Genomic DNA, 11,523 nt, shown 5'->3' with positions numbered 1-11,523 from the left:
AAATTATACGTGCTCTGAAATCCAATTCATTATACAGAAATAATAATATGTTCACTTTTTCAGATTTGCTTACAACATACCAACTTACCACTTAGGGTGCAGGAAATGTAGGACTTATGCAGGAGAAGAAAACACTTGAGAAAGCAGTTCTGATTTTCAGTACTCCAACCCTTGGTTGGAGTGGGGAGTTGGTGTGGGGAGGAGGTAGGGGTGGAGGGAATTAATTTCCCTGTATTTTGTTTGTATCATCAGCACCAAAAGGCTACTAAGAATTCTACTCAACCCTTCCTAAATGAAAACCAGATTTACCCCTACTCACTAAGCTAAAATCGGCACCTGCAGCTGGTGTTGGCAATATTTTTCACAAAATGATTCTCTAGAGAATTTGTAACAATAGACAGCTGAACACAAGAACCAGATGCTGGAAAACAGAAGATAAGAAAAGTAAATGTCATTTGCCTTGTTTAATATACAGTCACTTAGGTTACCATCACACACAGAGTTAGGTTGTTTAATTAAGAAGTTTGTGCGGATGTCACAAATTCATGTCAGGTAAATACATTGCCATTTAGCACATACGTAAAACTTTTGATTAAACACACATGAATAGAAAATTAAGCTGATGCAGATACTGCTACTGCAATCCAAACTGAAGAACAACTGCAGTTATTAAGATGTCTTTAGAGTTTTTAATTAGTTAAAATGTTAATGAAGGAGAATATTGGAAGCGTGAAGGAGAATATTGCTGTTGGTGCTGTATCCCAGCTGCTGTATATCTCACAAGGTGATCTGAAATCATATAATTACTGGGTAATATCCTACCTGTCACTAGCACTCAATATACTTTAGGGAAGATTTTGGCATTGGCAGAGATGGTACAAATTTTTATTTCAAGTACACTTCTTGCACTTTTGGTATGAATTTCATTTTGTTTTATTTTGTTCTATTTTATTTTTAATACTAATCTATCCTCCTCCTTAACTGCTGTGTTCTTTACCACCTCCATATACATAAACTTCTTGACTTGGAGAAATGTTAGAGTGATTACAGTCAAGACTACTGGGGTCAAACCAGTATGTGCTTCAATACATATTGGGCTGCCCTGGAAAACTCAATATTTTCTATGCCATAGCTTCAGAATAAATAGCATCATACATATATACACATACATACAAATATGAATAGAAGTCTGATGAATATAGGCACGTGTTTCTGTGTCGTGGTTTAACCCGGCCGGCAGCTAAACACCACGCAGCCGTTCGCTCACCCTCCCCCCTCCCTCTCTGGGACGGGGGAGAGAAATGGAAAGTGAAGCCCGTGAGTTGAGATAAAGACAGTTTAATAAGACAGGAAAATAATAATAACAAAATAATAATAATAATAATAACAATAATAATAATATGTACAAACAAGTGATGCACAATGCAATTGCTCACCACTCGCTGACCGATGCCCAGCCTAACCCCGAGCAGTCCGGCCCCCTCCCCCCAGCTAGCCACCCCTATATATTGTTTAGCATGACGTCAGATGGTATGGAATACCCCTTTGGCTAGTTTGGGTCACCTGTCCTGGGTCTGTCCCCTCCCAGCTCTTACTGCACCCCCAGCCTGCCCGTTGGCAGGACAGAGCAAAAGGCTGAGATGTCCTTGGCTTAGTATAAGCACTGCTCTGCAACAATTAAAGCATCGGGGTGTTATCAGCACTCTTCTCATCCTAAGCCAAAACACAGCATTCCACCAGCTACTAGGAAGAAAATTAATTCTGTGCTAACTGAAACCAGGACATCTATCCACCCCTTATTCCATACCATTTATGTCATGCTCAGGTTACACTCTTTTCCATACATTCTAATTAGTCACCTATAGTAATCATGGTAGTGATAACATACAGTATAATATACTATTTAACATGGTACAATTCAGTTCATGGGCTATTCTCACCCAGTATTAAATCTCCTTGAGGTACACACCGGACCTCTCCGTTCTTTTGCATCACCCACCAAGTGTATCCAGGTCCCTGAGCGAAAACAATTCCACGAATAGGTTTGCCTTTTCCTGAGGCAGGAGTAGCCCAGACTGTTTTACCCAGCATATTTTTTACATGCACTACAGGAACTTTATCCCCATCTACAGTACGTAACAGGTTTGATTGGGCAGGTCCAGCTCGGTTGGTAGATCCCCTAGTATTGACTAACCAGGTGGCCTTTGCCAAATGCGTATCCCAGTTTTTGAACGTCCCAGCGCCCATTGCTTTCAAGGTAGTCTTTAACAGGCCATTGTATCGTTCAACTTTCCCGGAGGCTGGTGCATGATAGGGGATGTGATACACCCATTCAATACCATGTTCTTTGGCCCAAGTGTCTATAAGGTTGTTTCGGAAGTGAGTCCCATTGTCTGATTCTATTCTTTCTGGGGTGCCATGTCGCCATAGGACTTGCTTTTCAAGGCCCAGGATGGTGTTCCGGGCGGTGGCATGAGGCACAGGATATGTTTCCAGCCATCCGGTGGTTGCTTCCACCATTGTAAGTACGTGGCGCTTGCCATTGCGAGTTTGAGGGAGTGTGATGTAATCAATCTGCCAGGCCTCTCCATATTTATATTTCAGCCATCGTCCTCCATACCAAAGAGGCTTTGACCGTTTGGCTTGCTTGATTGCAGCACATGTTTCACAGTCATGAATAACCTGTGCTATAGCGTCCATGGTCAGGTCCACCCCTCGATCACGAGCCCATCTGTATGTTGCGTCTCTACCTTGATGGCCTGAGGTGTCATGGGCCCATCGGGCTATAAATAATTCACCTTTATGCTGCCAATCCAAGTCCACCTGAGCTACTTCAATCTTAGCAGCCTGATCCACCTGCTGGTTGTTTTGATGTTCTTCAGTAGCCCGATTCTTGGGCACATGAGCATCTACGTGGCGTACTTTCACAGCCAGGTTCTCTACCCGAGCAGCAATATCTTGCCACAATGCAGCAGCCCAGATGGGTTTGCCCCTACGCTGCCAGTTGTTTTGCTTCCATTGCTGTAACCATCCCCACAGGGCATTTGCTACCATCCATGAATCGGTGTAGAGATAGAGAACTGGCCATTTTTCTCGTTCAGCAATGTCTAAAGCCAGCTGAATGGCTTTCACTTCTGCAAACTGACTCGATTCACCTTCTCCCTCAGCAGCTTCTGCAACTCGTCGCGTAGGACTCCATACAGCAGCCTTCCATCTCCGATGCTTCCCCACAATACGACAGGACCCATCAGTGAACAGGGCATATTTCTTTTCATTCTCTGGCAACTGGTTGTACAGTGGGGCTTCTTCAGCACGACCCACCTCCTCCTCTGATGATATCCCAAAGTATTTGCCTTCTGGCCAGTCCATGATCACTTCCAATATTCCTGGGCGACTGGGGTTTCCTATTCGAGCCCGCTGAGTAATCAGTGCAACCCACTTGCTCCATGTAGCATCAGTTGCATGATGCGTAGAGGGGACCCTTCCCTTGAACATCCAGCCTAGTACCGGCAATCGGGGTGCTAGGAGGAGCTGCGCTTCAGTACCGACCACCTCCGAAGCAGATCGAACTCCTTCATATGCTGCCAATATCTCCTTTTCAGTTGGAGTATAGCGGGCCTCAGATCCTCTGTATCCCCGACTCCAAAACCCCAGGGGCCGACCTCGAGTTTCCCCAGGTTCTTTCTGCCAGAGGCTCCAGGTGGGGCCGTTCTCCCCGGCTGCAGTGTAGAGCACATTCTTTACATCTGGTCCTGTTCGAACTGGCCCAAGGGCTACTGCATGGACTATTTCCTGCTTGATTTGTTCAAAGGCTTGTCGTTGTTCAGGGCCCCACTCAAACTCATTCTTCTTACGGGTTACTTGGTAGAGTGGGTTTACAATCAGACTGTAATTTGGGATGTGCATTCTCCAAAACCCCACAACACCTAGGAAAGTCTGTGTTTCTTTTTTGTTAGTTGGTGGAGACATAGCTGTTATTTTGTTGATCACATCCATTGGGATTTGACGACGTCCATCTTGCCATTTTATTCCTAAAAACTGGATCTCTCGTGCAGGTCCTTTGACTTTATTTTGTTTTATGGCAAAACCGGCTTTCAGAAGGATTTGGACTATTTTCTTCCCTTTCTCGAAAACTTCCTCTGCTGTGTCACCCCACACAATAATGTCATCGATGTACTGCAGGTGTTCAGGAGCTTCCCCCTGCTCTAGTGCAGACTGGATCAGCCCATGGCAAATGGTAGGGCTGTGTTTCCACCCCTGGGGCAGCCGATTCCAAGTATATTGGACTCCCCTCCAAGTGAAGGCAAATTGTGGCCTGCACTCTGCTGCTAGAGGGATGGAGAAAAATGCATTAGCGATATCAATTGTGGCGTACCACTTGGCTGCCTTCGATTCAAGTTCATACTGAAGTTCCAGCATGTCTGGCACTGCAGCACTCAGTGGTGGCGTGACTTCGTTCAGGCCGCGATAGTCCACTGTTAGTCTCCACTCGCCATTAGACTTTCTCACTGGCCATATGGGACTATTGAAAGGTGAATGGGTCTTGCTGATCACTCCTTGGCTCTCCAATTGACGAATTAGCTTATGGATGGGGATCAGGGAGTCTCGGTTAGTGCGATATTGCCGCCGGTGCACAGTTGTGGTAGCGATTGGCACTTGCTGTTCTTCGACCCTCAGCAACCCCACAACAGAGGGGTCCTCTGAGAGACCAGGCAAGGTAGATAATTGTTTAATGCCCTCTGTCTCTAAGGCAGCTATACCAAAAGCCCACCGGAACCCTTTTGGGTCCTTGCAATATCCTCTTCTAAGATAGTCTATGCCAAGGATACATGGAGCATCCGGGCCAGTCACAATGCGGTGCTTTTCCCACTCATTCCCAGTCAGACTCACCTCAGCCTCCAATACAGTCAACTGCTGAGATCCTCCTGTCACTCCACAAATATAGATGGGCTCTGGTCCTTTATAGCTCGATGGCATTATAGTACATTGTGCACCGGTGTCTACTAAAGCCTTATACTTCTGTGCGCGTGATGTGCCAGGCCATCGAATCCACACAGTCCAATAAACTCGATTGTCCCTTTCCTCCCCCTGGCTGGAGGCAGGGCCCCCCTAATCCTGGTCAGAATCTTCTTCGTTTCTGTGTTTGAAGGACTGTCTGCTGGAAGTTGGAGCAGCAAACTTTTCGGAGAATCCCTTTTTCCTGATTGTTTTCTTTTGCAACTCACGTACCCGTGCCTCTAGGGTCGCGGTAGATTTTCCATCCCATTTTCTCATGTCCTCTCCATGGTCTCGTAAGTAAAACCACAGGGTGGCACGGGGTGAGTACCCACCATATCGTCTTCCTTGTGTGGGTGAACGCCTACCCCTGACAGCTGAGACACTGCTTTGTACAGGTGCGGAGGAGAATAATCTCTCTTCAAGTTGGTGAAACTTTTCAGAAAGTGTTTTCTCCCAGGTGTTCTCTTTTGGTCGGTGGACACTGGTTGGTTCAGGTGGGGAGGACAATAGATTCTCTTCAAGTTGGTGAACCTTTTCAGAAAGTTTCTCCACAGCTGAGACGCAGGCCTGTAAGGAAGAGGAGAGACTTTCTTCGTACTGCCGGAGTTGTTTAGCCGCTTCATCCACTGTGGGTTCTTCATCCTCTTTCCAGGCCATTATTGCCAATGAGCTGGCATATGATGATGGTGCACTCCGTACAAACTTCCGCCACATGGGTCGTGTACACTTGACTTCATCTGGATCTTTGGATGTTTGTCTCTGGTCTGGATCCTCATAAATCACTTCCCGTACGGCTAATTCCCTCAGGTACTGGATTCCCTTCTCCATAGTGGTCCACTTGCCTGGTAGACATAAAAGTTCTTCCTTGAAGGGATACCTTTCCCTCACAGCTGAGAGGAGACGCCTCCAGAGGCTGGTGGATTGTGCTCCATCTGCAATTGCTTTGTCAATGCCGGCGTCTCGAGCAAGGGATCCCAGCCGCTTGGCTTCCCTGCCGTCTAATTCCACACAATTGGCTCCAGAGTCCCAGCACCGGAGCAGCCAGGTGACAAGCTGCTCACCTATACAGCGACCAAAATCTTTTCGCACATCTCGTAGCTCACGTTCGTTTAGGCTTCGGGTAGTTACTGTTGCTTTTTCGGCATCCTCGTCTTCCTCCTCCTGAATCCTTGATGGCCCAGCATCGTCGTCATCATCTTCATCATCTCTATACTTAGTTTTGGCAGAAGCCTTGCCTGGATTGGCAGAAGACTCTCTGCGTTCTAAACGACCTGAATCTCTATACCATTTTTTCACCTTCTCTACAGGGGCAGCTTGCACTGCTACTGCTCGTTTCTCTGACTTTGTTACAGAGTCTGCTACAGGGGTTGGAATACCCTCTGCAGGGTCAACTTGCACTGCTACAGCTCGTTTCTCTGACACGGCCACAGGAGCTGGAGCGGCTGCAGGAGCTGGAGCTGGAGCTGGAGCTGGAGCAGTTGCAGGAGCTGGGACTGGAGCAGCAGTAGGAGCTGGAGCTGGAGCGGCTGCAGGAGCTGGAGCTGGAGCGGCTGCAGGAGCTGGAGCTGGAGCGGCTGCAGGAGCTGGGGCTGGAGCGGCTGCAGGAGCTGGAGCTGGAGCGGCTGCAGGAGCTGGAGCGGCTGCAGGAGCTGGGACTGGAGCGGCTGCAGGAGCTGGAGCGACTGCAGGAGCTGGGACTGGAGCGGCTGCAGGAGCTGGGACTGGAGCGGCTGCAGGAGCTGGAGCTGGAGCGGCTGCAGGAGCTGGGGCTGGAGCGGCTGCAGGAGCTGGAGCTGGAGCGGCTGCAGGAGCTGGAGCGGCTGCAGGAGCTGGGACTGGAGCGGCTGCAGGAGCTGGAGCGGCTGCAGGAGCTGGGACTGGAGCGGCTGCAGGAGCTGGGACTGGAGCGGCTGCAGGAGCTGGGACTGGAGCGGCTGCAGGAGCTGGAGCGGCTGCAGGAACCGGATCTGGAGTGGCTGCAGGAGCTGGGGCTGGAGCTGGAGCAGAATCCACCGTAGGGGTCACAGTGGCCGTTGGATCTGTCACAGGGCTTGGAGTGGCCACAGGGTCTGTCACTAAGTTGATAGCAGTATCAATGGCAGCTCGATAGGCATGAGCCAGGCCCCAGCACGTTACAATGATTTGTGTTACTTTGGAACTGCCAGAATCATGACACCTTTTTTTCAAGCATTCTGCCAGTTTTTGAGGATTTTGCCATTGTTCAGGGGTGAATTTCCAACACACTGGGGGTGCCAACTGCTCTAGATGCCTGCCCATATCCGCCCATACTCCCTGCCACCCACAACTATCCTGCCTCCGGGCAGATATCCGGATGAGCTTCATAAGTAGTTGTTTAACCATAAGCAGAATCTGAAGTGCATTCATGAGGCAGAACAACAAGACTATGGTACTCTGAGTATTCCAGAAATATTCAATATCTTGGAGAGCTATTGTGACAAGCTCAGGGGATAAGAGAGTGGTGAAGGAGGAAGGCAGAGTGACCCAGGAGGATACAGGGGGGGTGAAGGAGAAAGGGAGAGTAAGCAAGTAAGGAAAAATATCCTCCCCTTTCCCCTCCACAGATTGACTCCCTAATGAAAAAAAACAATAGGTATAATTGCTAATAGTTTCCAAGATACAGTTTCCAAAGTACAGAGTCGACGATGTTACTGAATACAAATAACAAGTTAGAGTCATGACCACGTATTTCATCGTCTCATAAGCCATTGCTACAACACACAGCACCATAATGATCTGAAACCAGGGCCCGGAGAGGATAAACAACACGACAGAGAGCAAATACGGAAAATAATGTACTATAATACTCAATTTGGAAAACAGGCGCAGCAGAGTTGAGATTAAAGCAATTAGCATTATGACAAGTGACTATTAAGCAGGTCTAATCCTTACACCAATTTTAGTTTAACACACTCTGGTCAGATCTGCCGTTATCTCAACCTTTCGGGCCCCACGTTGGGCGCCAAAAGGACTGTCGTGGTTTAACCCGGCCGGCAGCTAAACACCACGCAGCCGTTCGCTCACCCTCCCCCCTCCCTCTCTGGGACGGGGGAGAGAAATGGAAAGTGAAGCCCGTGAGTTGAGATAAAGACAGTTTAATAAGACAGGAAAATAATAATAACAAAATAATAATAATAATAATAACAATAATAATAATATGTACAAACAAGTGATGCACAATGCAATTGCTCACCACTCGCTGACCGATGCCCAGCCTAACCCCGAGCAGTCCGGCCCCCTCCCCCCAGCTAGCCACCCCTATATATTGTTTAGCATGACGTCAGATGGTATGGAATACCCCTTTGGCTAGTTTGGGTCACCTGTCCTGGGTCTGTCCCCTCCCAGCTCTTACTGCACCCCCAGCCTGCCCGTTGGCAGGACAGAGCAAAAGGCTAAGATGTCCTTGGCTTAGTATAAGCACTGCTCTGCAACAATTAAAGCATCGGGGTGTTATCAGCACTCTTCTCATCCTAAGCCAAAACACAGCATTCCACCAGCTACTAGGAAGAAAATTAATTCTGTGCTAACTGAAACCAGGACATTCTGTTAAATTTAAATACATATGAGGCTGTATTTTCTTGTGTTACTTCCCTCAGCCCAGAGGCTTTGGCTAGAGATTGTCTTACAAGATGCCTGAAGAACCTTACAAGTACAGAAACTTTGTTTTCTTTCCTTTATGAAAGGGTCATTGTGAGACTTCCCACTTTGAACATATCTTAACAGTTTATTCTTCCCTGTCCTTCCCTATTGCTTACGGTTATTGCATTTAAGAAGACATAAGAATATTTGAAAGAATCATATTAAATACAACACTTTGCCACTTGTTCGTTTATTCAATATGTAGACTAATGTGGTTTCCTTATTTATTTTCTAGAGTCAGTCTGGATATATTACAGACAAAATGCTGTATTTCCTAGCTGACAAACTGCTACATTATGTTAACTTTATGGAAAAGTTTTTTTCAGACTGAAGTTATAAATGGAATGAGTCTTGCATAAAGAAAAGAATGTTATGAAATGTAAACTCAAGGAGAAGACTCGGTAGCAAAGACAAAGTTGTGACTGGCATGCGGAAAGAACTTTGCACTAGGAAGTAAGAGGCTGAATATACAATGCTTTGGGGGGAAGAAATGTTTCCATCTAAGGCATAAATTGTACATGAAATATAAAACAAACAAGAGATGTGTTCAGAAAGCTCTGCTATGGTTCAGCAAAACCTTAAACAGAAATCTATTTGTTATGAAAACACAATATCAATAAAACTCTTGGATCAGCTTTCAGTTTCACAGGGAAAAAAATCTTTGTCTTTTATAGGTTCCAAGTTTCCCCTGCTGACTTGTGATAGCCTCAAACCAAACTAACCAGCAACATTTACACTTCACATTTTTATTTTTATGCCTCCAGCAGTTGGAAGAAAACAAAACAGCAAGAACACCTAATGTCCTCCTTTAAGAAACACCTTTGAATAATAAACATTTTAACAAAACTCAGTTCCAGCCAAGATTAACAAATAGAATGCAGTATGCTACTGCTTCAACCATCAAAAATACATATCTGGACATACACAAACTTACCATAAGCAATTTTAACACTTTGTGCTGAAATACGATTTAACTTTATTAGTGAAGGTACAATGATGTAACAAAGACTGCAGTAGAGTAAGCTCCTTTGAAATGATTTCATACAATTATTGTATGTGAAATGGAGTTAAGTCTTTTTGATTATCGTAGCACTTTTACAGAATTAATAAAAATGGCTTCACAGTTCTACAGGATGAATCTAAAAATACTGTAAGGATATTAAAATTTTCTAATGAAATTTGCAGAATTTTTGTTCAAAGAACCTCTTCTACTTAGAAAACAGTGAATAGCAAATAAGAAGGAACATAAAATATACAAAATATTGAAGAAAAAAAAATACAAGGCAATGATACTGGCACTGAACACAGGAAGAAAAGTAATGTGCCATAACTGTATCTAACCTGTGGGAGTCAACACTGCTTCTGCACACAAAGAAAAGGCTTGGGTTTGCATATTCCTCCAATTCCTCCCTGTCCTGGTCTGTAGAGAGCAAGTAAAAACAGCTCTTTCTATCCTGCAATCAGAAAATTAGAGTTTGAAGATTCAATCATCTGGGCCTGGGCATGTCTTACTTTTCTTCCAGGTCAGGTATCAATCACTTGACTATGCATTCAGCTTATCACACATCTGAGAAAAAAAAAAAAAGAAAAAAAAAAAAGATTTCTGACATAAATTCTGTATTTTCACCCTGCATTCCTTGCAAGTACATCTGCATTCTATTTGTGATTGCATCCCCATACATTCCTGCATGTTGGACATATCCTTGAAGAGGCTTGCTTGTGTTCAGGTAATAGTTTCTCCACAACAATGTGGAATTCAGTGTGGCCTTCTCCCACTAATACAAAAATTTACCAAATTAGTGATACGAAAAAGTGTTAATTGTTGACAGTAATCACCCAACATGTATCTTCACTTCAGAAAGGAAGTAACATATATTAACATACTTTCTACTAAACAAATAATGATATTGTGGAATATCAGGTTCCTCTACTGGAGAAAACTGCATGGATGAAGGCAGTGGAGACAAAAAACCTGCAGTATACCATTTTTGGATTTTGATTTGGATTATTGAGAGCAGCTTTGAGGGGAAGGACCTGGGGATGTTGGTTGATGAAAAGCTCAACATGAACTGGCAATATTTGTTTTCAGCCTAGAAAGCCAACTGTATCCTGGGATGTATCAAAAGAAATATGGCCAGCAGGACAAGGGATGTGATTCTGCCTCTCTACTTTGCTCTCCTGAGATGCTACCTGGAGTACTGCATTCAGCTCTGGGGCACACAGCACAAGAATAGGACATGGACCTGATAGAGTGAGTTCAGAGCAGGGCCACAAGGATGATCAAAGGGCTGGAGCACTTCTCCTTTGAAGACAGGCTGAGGAAGTTGGGGTTGTTCAGCCTGGAGAAGAGAAGGTTCCAGGGAGACCTCACTGCAGCTTTCCAGTTCCCCCCCTAAAGGGAGCCTATAAGAAAGAAGAAGAGGGACACTTTGTCAGGGAGTGTAGTGATAGGACAAGGAGTAATGGCTTTAATATAAAAGAGGTTAGAAGGCTAAACTCTACTAAATATATCTATTTAGATTAGATATATTAGAATAAGTTCTTTACTGTGAAGGTAGTGAGGCCACAGGTTGCAAAGAGAAGCTGTGGATGCCCCAAACCTGGAAGAGATCAAGGTCAGGTTGGATGTGGCTTTGAGCAACTTCATCTGGTGGAATTTGGCCCCACTCATGTTAGGGGACTTGGAACTGGATGGCCAACTTTAAGATCTCTTCCAGTCCAAAATGTTATAAATGGCTCAGGATTCAAATTAGGATTAAATAAAAAAATAGGATTTATTAAAAGAATATAAAGGAATAGAGGTAAGCAAACAGCGCTGGGTGCACCGGGAGTCTCCGCTCCACCAGGACGCACACCAGTTACATCAAG

General features: G+C 45.3%; 1 protein-coding gene across 4 annotated transcripts in view; it reads left to right on the top strand.

Annotated features, from left to right (window-relative positions):
* The window catches only part of CDH9 (cadherin 9), a 115,231-nt gene that overhangs the window by 46,072 nt on the left and 57,636 nt on the right, over positions 1–11,523 (top strand). The gene's annotated exons all lie outside the window — the stretch shown is intronic.

This window comes from Anas acuta, chromosome 2 (assembly GCF_963932015.1).
Source record: "Anas acuta chromosome 2, bAnaAcu1.1, whole genome shotgun sequence".
NCBI classification, from domain to species: domain Eukaryota; kingdom Metazoa; phylum Chordata; class Aves; order Anseriformes; family Anatidae; genus Anas; species Anas acuta.
Note: the sequence above shows the minus strand (reverse complement) of the source record. Positions and strands in the feature narration are given on the sequence as shown.